The sequence below is a fragment of the Vombatus ursinus genome, unplaced genomic scaffold, assembly GCF_900497805.2.
Source record: "Vombatus ursinus unplaced genomic scaffold, bare-nosed wombat genome assembly UNPS02012122.1, whole genome shotgun sequence".
Classification (NCBI taxonomy): domain Eukaryota; kingdom Metazoa; phylum Chordata; class Mammalia; order Diprotodontia; family Vombatidae; genus Vombatus; species Vombatus ursinus.
In genome coordinates this window covers 1,177,099-1,184,028 of record NW_020951900.1, presented here as the reverse complement: position 1 = coordinate 1,184,028, position 6,930 = coordinate 1,177,099, and positions in this window count along the sequence as shown.

Genomic DNA, 6,930 nt, shown 5'->3' with positions numbered 1-6,930 from the left:
ACTTGCTAGTTGTGTGCTAAGCTTAGTTGTTCCCACAATGCTGAAGGAGGGAAAGAGCTGCCAAAAAATAAATGTAACAACATTTAAAAGATGCAATATCTTTAAAAATCTTTATTTAAAATTTTCACACCCACTGAACTTTGTCATCATGGAGCAAAGCCCTGGTTGACCCACCCTAGTTATGGCTTTGGGCTTCAATATGAAGCAGGCTTTCTGGCTCTCTCATATCTAACAGCATCTTAACTTGACAGGGCAGGACCTTTTCAAGGCTCTTGTGTCCCTGTGAAGTAGGCAGGATAGTCATTCTCATGATTTAGATAAAGAAAACTGAGCGTGACGAGAAGTTAAAGATTTTTGTTTTAAGTAAGGATGGGGATAGGGAGGGCATTGGAAAGAGTGAGGGGTTGTGTGTATGTTTGTGTGTGTGTGCATGCACATAAATATGAACATATGAATATATGTGCATGTGTGTGCATGCATAGATATGAGTGTGTGTGTGTGTGTGTGTGTGTGTGTATGAGCTCCACTGATGGCCATCCCTATTGTCAGGTTCTCCTTTGAATGCAGGTCAAACTTCCTTGAAGGCAGGGATTCTTCAACATTTTTGTCTGCTGGACACCTTGGGCAATCAGCTGGTGAAACCTACAGACCCCTGTTCAGAATCATGTTTTGTTATCTCTAATCACAGTAGGAAGAAATGATAAATTTCAGTTTGACATCAGTGAAAATAAATTTGTGTGTCTTTTTTACTAGCCAAGTTCATGGAACCCCGGAAATCTGTAGGAACCTCTTCTTTAAGGAGACCTCAAATGACCCTACATGCCCACGGGGACTTTGCACTCTTTATTGGTCTCATGATTCTCTCCTTCTCCTCTCCACCTCTTATTTGTGGGACCTATGGCTTCATTGATGCAGAGCTCACCTGGTGAGGACATTCCTTGTCTAATACTGATCACTGTCACTTCTGCAGTTTTTAGTCCAAGAGATTTCCGTAGGGTCATATAGCAAGTGAGTGTCAGGGCCAGGATTAGAAACCACATCTTTCCACCTCACATTTGGAATGCTCTCCACTCTGGTGTCTTTCCTCTCTGTGGCCTTCTTCGCTGCCATGCACTGGGGTAAGATTCCTGAATGTGTCAATCTTCAACTCCAAACACTGTCTGCCTGCAATATCTCTGGGCCTCTCTGAGGAGTCAATGTTCCCTGAGAAGAACAGGACAGAAGGACTGAAGATCTTTCTTCTGGGAAGCTAGAGCAGTTAGCTGGGGATGGGCCCAAGTGCCAGGGACACAATCCTGAGATTGTTCTAACCAGCTGGGCAGGGATTGCTGTTTTTATCATGTCTTGATGGGTAATTAAATAACACGCAAAGAGCCGGATGTTGAAGACTTCAGACAGAAAGGAAGTTTTGTTCTCTGCCTGGGCTCTAGGCTCTTTCCAATACAGTGGACTTGGCATTAGGTGCTCTCAGGGCTCACCCTGCCGGTAGAGATGTGGTGATGGTGAGTAGGTGGCTGGTTGTACAGATGGTGATAGCTATTGGACTTTTTGTTGTTGTTAAAAAGATGAACAATTTGGCAGCTCCAACATGAAACCAATCTGTTTTAGTTTCAGCAGAACAAATCCCTAAAGTGGGAGAAGGTCACTAGCTTTTTGTATACACTTACATATGGATATGTACACACATATATGTGTATGTGCATATACACACATATGTATACATACCCTCAAATATGTATACATTTGAGGGTGTTTTTACAATGATATTTCACCCCTATTGTGAGTGGACAGTTACAGACAAGGGAACACAAATTGGTGATTCACTGGAAGAAGTGCCAGGTACATAGAACCCTGGACTTCCTCATTTCCTCTTCTATTGTTTACACTGGTGACTTCCTAGCATCCATTTGTCAAAGAAGCACGAGATACAGAAGGTTTTGTGCCTACAGAACTGGACCTCCATGCCTGCCACATAGGCAATGGGCAATGGTAACATTCTGCGTCAGCTTCCCTCTCCAACGACTGGAGGTGAGACCAGGCCAGTCTCTGAGAACTGGTAGATTTTGGAAAAACCAATGGGCTGGTGACAAGGTTAAAAAGACAGTGCCTTTCCTGCCACCCCTTAGCTTTCACTATCCTAGTCTGGACCTAAGAACCAAGGGACTGGATACAAACACTTCTCTGTTATGTTGAGTTTATGATACTAATCCCAATACGAATTCCTCACTATATTCTCTTGATTTTCAGGAACAGCACTTAAGACAGCGCCTAGCACATAAGTGTTTAAATGCTTACTGATTGATTGGATGCTGAGTGCTTTGGGACTCTAATCCGAAACCAAACCTGTTCCAAACGCTAGCCTTAACTTTCATCCCTCTATAAACTCAAAAATCATATCAGGTAGGGCAATCATGAGGACTGGGTTACTGGTTGGTTTCCCTCTACAGTGTTAAGGGATCATGTAATGAGTGCTTAATAATTTCTGCTGAATTTTTGCAAAGCCATAGAAACCATGAGTGACTGCATTCCATGAATGCTTAGGAAGAGGCAGGAAGGGATGTCATGTCATTGAATGAAAAGGGAAAGCCCAAGTACAAGGTGGGGGCACAATCACAGTTTTCTAAATAATTACAGTAATTCTAAGGCATATTTCATCATCGCCTACTCTAGATTCAGAGTCTGGCCAGCACAAATTTTAGCTTGCCCCCACCACTCTAACTCCAACCATTGCCCAGAGCTTTGTAGGATGGGAGGCTTACACATTCAGACCAGGTATCAGGCTCCTGCTTCAGAGACTATGACGAAATCTCTTGTCTGGAGGTTTGAGGAGAGTGCCACCTGGTGGACAAATCAAATATTAAGGCTCTCTCCCTGGGCAAAATCCTGCCTTCCTGGAGAGTTAAGAAGGGCAATCCCTGAGCAACTTCTATGCCTAAAGAATCACATATGTACTCACCAAATGCCCATGAAGCCAATACTAGTATCACATACAAATTAGCCGTGGGAGGGAGGAAGAACTGGAGGAGGGGAATCAGGAAAGGAGATAACTCTTGAACTGATCCTTGAAATTTAGGGTAGAAGTAAGGAAGGAGAGTCCCCCAGGCATGGAGCATAGATCGTACAAAGCTTCAGAGGAAAGAGATTGAATGTCAAGTTTAAGGAACAGCAAAAAGGTCTGTGTGGCTGGGGTTTCCATCATGAGAAGAAGTAATGGGAAATCAGTCTACAAAGATAGGTTGGAGCCATGCTATGAAGTTTTAAAAGCCAGTTCAAATCATACCTCAGACCCTTACTAGCTGCATGATCTTGAACAAGTCACTTAACATCTCTCTGCCTCAGTTTCCTCAACTGTAAAATGGGGATAATAATACTCCTTGGTTCATGGGGTTGTTGTACAAGGATCAAATGAGATAATATTTGTAAAGCATTTTGCAAACCTTAAAGAACCATATAAATATTAGCCATCACTGTCATCAATATTCTTATGCCCAACAGAGGATCATAGAATGTTAGAACTGGAAGGGACCTCAGAAGTCATCAGTTAATCCTTGAATGCCCTCATTTTACAGAAAAGGAAGTTGAGTCTCAGAATTAAGAGATTTGCCCCAAATCTTCCAATCCTTTCATCTTACAGAAAAGGGAATTGAGGCTTAGAAAGAGTTTAATTACTAGTTCAAAGTCTTCCAATCCCCTCATCTTATGGAAAAGGGAACTGAGTCTCAGAGAGAGTTAAGTGACCTGCCCCAAACTTCACAAGTAGTAGAAATCAAGTTTTGAACCCAGTTCTCCTAACTTCAGATGCGGTGCTCTTTTATTAGAGAGTGTGTGGCTGCATTAAGGGTTCCCCATGGAAGCATTCCAGTATCAACAACATGCAAGCAATTTTTCTTGCATCTCATTGGGGAGGCCCCAGAGAGGAAGGTGGGTAGAGGAGAGGGAGAGATGGAGGTGCACCTAGATGAACTTTAAGATCCCTTCCAGCTCCAATGTTCCATGATTTTATGACTCTGGAGAATATCTGAGTTCCCTGTCCTCTCTAGAATTCTGATTGTAAGGGGATTGAGAGGAAGCCTTCAGCTGACTCAGCTATGAGCAGGTTCTAAGACCTCATCATCAAGCTTGGCCTGGCAGAGCTCTTGCCTTACCTCTGCTTGACTCCCTGTAGATTCTCAGTATTTCTTAGCTCTTCCATCCAAACTCCTACCTATGATTTCTCCAATAACATGTAACCTCCATGAGGGCAGGGACTATTTTTTTTTATTCATGTACCTTCAATAGCTGGCACATAGCAAGTACTGGACAAATGTTTATCCAATTGAGTCAAATGATTTTCTTTCCCTCAAGGGCCATATCATATTCCTGCCTGAGAGCTGTCTATGGTGCTGACAATCTGAAGTGCCTCATCAGAGAACCTCAAGGTAACTGACAAGCTGGCCCTGTGTGACCTGAACCTTTCAACCTCAGTTTCCTCATCTGTAAAATGAAGATGGCTTGATGTCTTCTGAGGTCTCCAAATCTACTAACTATGATCCTACAACTTTCTGGGCTCCATTTATAAAAGGGGATTGGACTAGATGATCACCAGGGTTTCTTCAAACTCCTCTCCAAAAGATGATAATGTGGTCAACTAGGATCCCTCACTTTTATGAGGTGATTAGGACCCAGAGATTTGTGGGTCTCCTAACATTTCTTCCTTATGCTGAAGATGATGTGGAGCAATGGAAAGAATGTTGGACTTAGAAGTCAGGAGACTTGGGTTCTAGGCTTGGCTCTGCCACTAATTCATTGTGTTACTTTGAACAAGTCACTTATCTCTGGGCCTCAGTTTCCCCCACTGTAAAAGGTGGAGGCGTAGGTCATGAGAAATGAGTAGGTTGATGAACTATGAATGGGGAAGTTAGGGTTTTTGAGGGAACATCATTATATATGCTAAAGTACTCTTGGATGAAAGCAAGGGGTGAGGAAGGACAGACTGTGAACCAAGTCCTGAACTCATTGGGGAGGAAGGAGGGGAATATTCTGGAGGAATGTAGACAAGTGCTACCAGGATTTTGATTGGGGGTAGGTATGGATTGTGTGAACCTCAGAAGAGGAGAGGTCATACAGTTAGGAAGGGATAGAAATGGGATCTGAACCTAAGTTTTCCTGACTCCAAATGCAGTGACCTATCTGTGGGTCTCAGGCCTTGTGCTTTTCCTCAGGGTTCTTTTGTTGTTGCTGTCATCCAGTCATTTTCAGTCACATCCGACTCTCTGTGGCTGCGTTTTGGGGGTTTTCTTGGTAAGGATACTGAAGTGTTTGCTATTTCTTTCTCCAGCTTATTTTACAAATGAGGAAACTGAGGTAAACAGGGTGAAGTGACTTACCCAGGGTCACACAGCTAACAAGCATCAGAGCCTGGATTTGAACTTGTGGAGATGAGTCTTCCCTATTCTAAGCCCAGTGCTCTGTGCACTGTGGCACCACCTAGCAGTCCCTTCAAGGTCCTTTGGTCTCCCACAAAAAATGAAAGAGAAGGGTTAAGGACCAGAACAAAAATCCCAGCTGGAGTTGTGAGACTTCTTCCTCTCACTCAAGTCTTTTCCTCCAGATTCCAGCCTTTATTATGGATGTGTGGTTGGCAATAATCCCCCCCCAGGTTTGGAGCAGCCCCAGAGGAGTTCTACTTGTTCTTTTTGGTCCCAGAGGGTGGAACTAGGAGCAGTGGGCTTGGTGGGTGATTCTGGTGGGGAATGGAGATGCAAAGAAGCCAGGAAAGAGATCAGGAAAAACTGTCTAGCAATTGGGGCTGTCAGAAAGTAGAATCATCATTGGATCCCCTCCCCTGAAATCTTTAAGCAAAGATTGGGTGACCCTTTGTCTGGTCTATTATAGAGCATTATAGATTTAGAACTTGAAGGGTCCTTAAGAGGTCACTCAGTCCAGCCCCTGATTATACAGATGAAGAAATGGAGACTGAGAGCAGTGAGAAGACTTATCCAGGGTCACACAGCTAAGAAGTGTCTGAGGCAGGATTCCAACACAAGTCTTTTTGACCCTGAGTGCAGTGTTCCATGCACTATTCCAGGATGGTCTAGATGGCTGCTGAGGTCCCCCTTCCAGCTCTGTTATTCTGCTGTTCTATGGACCTAAGATGTTCTTGCTAAACATGATTTGTGATGTCAGCTGGGTATTTAAAGGGAAGATATATCAGCCAGTTCCATACTTAGCCCAATGACTCACAGGTTTCAAATGTCGATGTCTGAAAAATGATTAAGTGCAATTATGCTCCAGACTCTTTATAAATAGAATCCAATAGCAAGAATTTATTAACTTTGCATCAGAGGCAGCAGACCTCTGTGGCCCCTAACCAGTAAGAGGCAGTCATTTTAATTAAGCAACAGAGCAATCCTTTTTGTTAAATGATTCTTCAGTATCTATCAACTGTGGACACATGGAGCCTCGTGAAGCATCACCAAGCTGGTGAGGAACACTGAGACTCTTTGGGTAGCTGGCACTAGAGAAACATGGGCAAGAATCATAAATGGGCCTGTGGGAAGATTGGACAAAGTCATTGGGCATAATGGGATCTTGGCTAAAATGGTATATATTGTATAGCTAACAATATACAATACAAAGTGATATACTATACAAAGTGATTTGCTTAGATAGGGTCACACAGCCAGTAAGTAATAGAGACAATATGGTATAGTGACTGGTATACCGGACCTGGATTCAGGAAGACCCAAGTTCAAATCTCGCCTCACATACTTACTAACTTGGTGACCCTAAGCAAATCACTGAAACTCAATGAGTTTCAGTTTCCTTATCTATTAAGAGGGGATAATAACACCTTGTGGTTGCTGTTCTTTGTGACCCCATTGGAGTTTTCTTGGCAAAAATACTGGGGTGGTCTGCCATTTCCTTCTCCAGCTCATTTTACAAATGAGG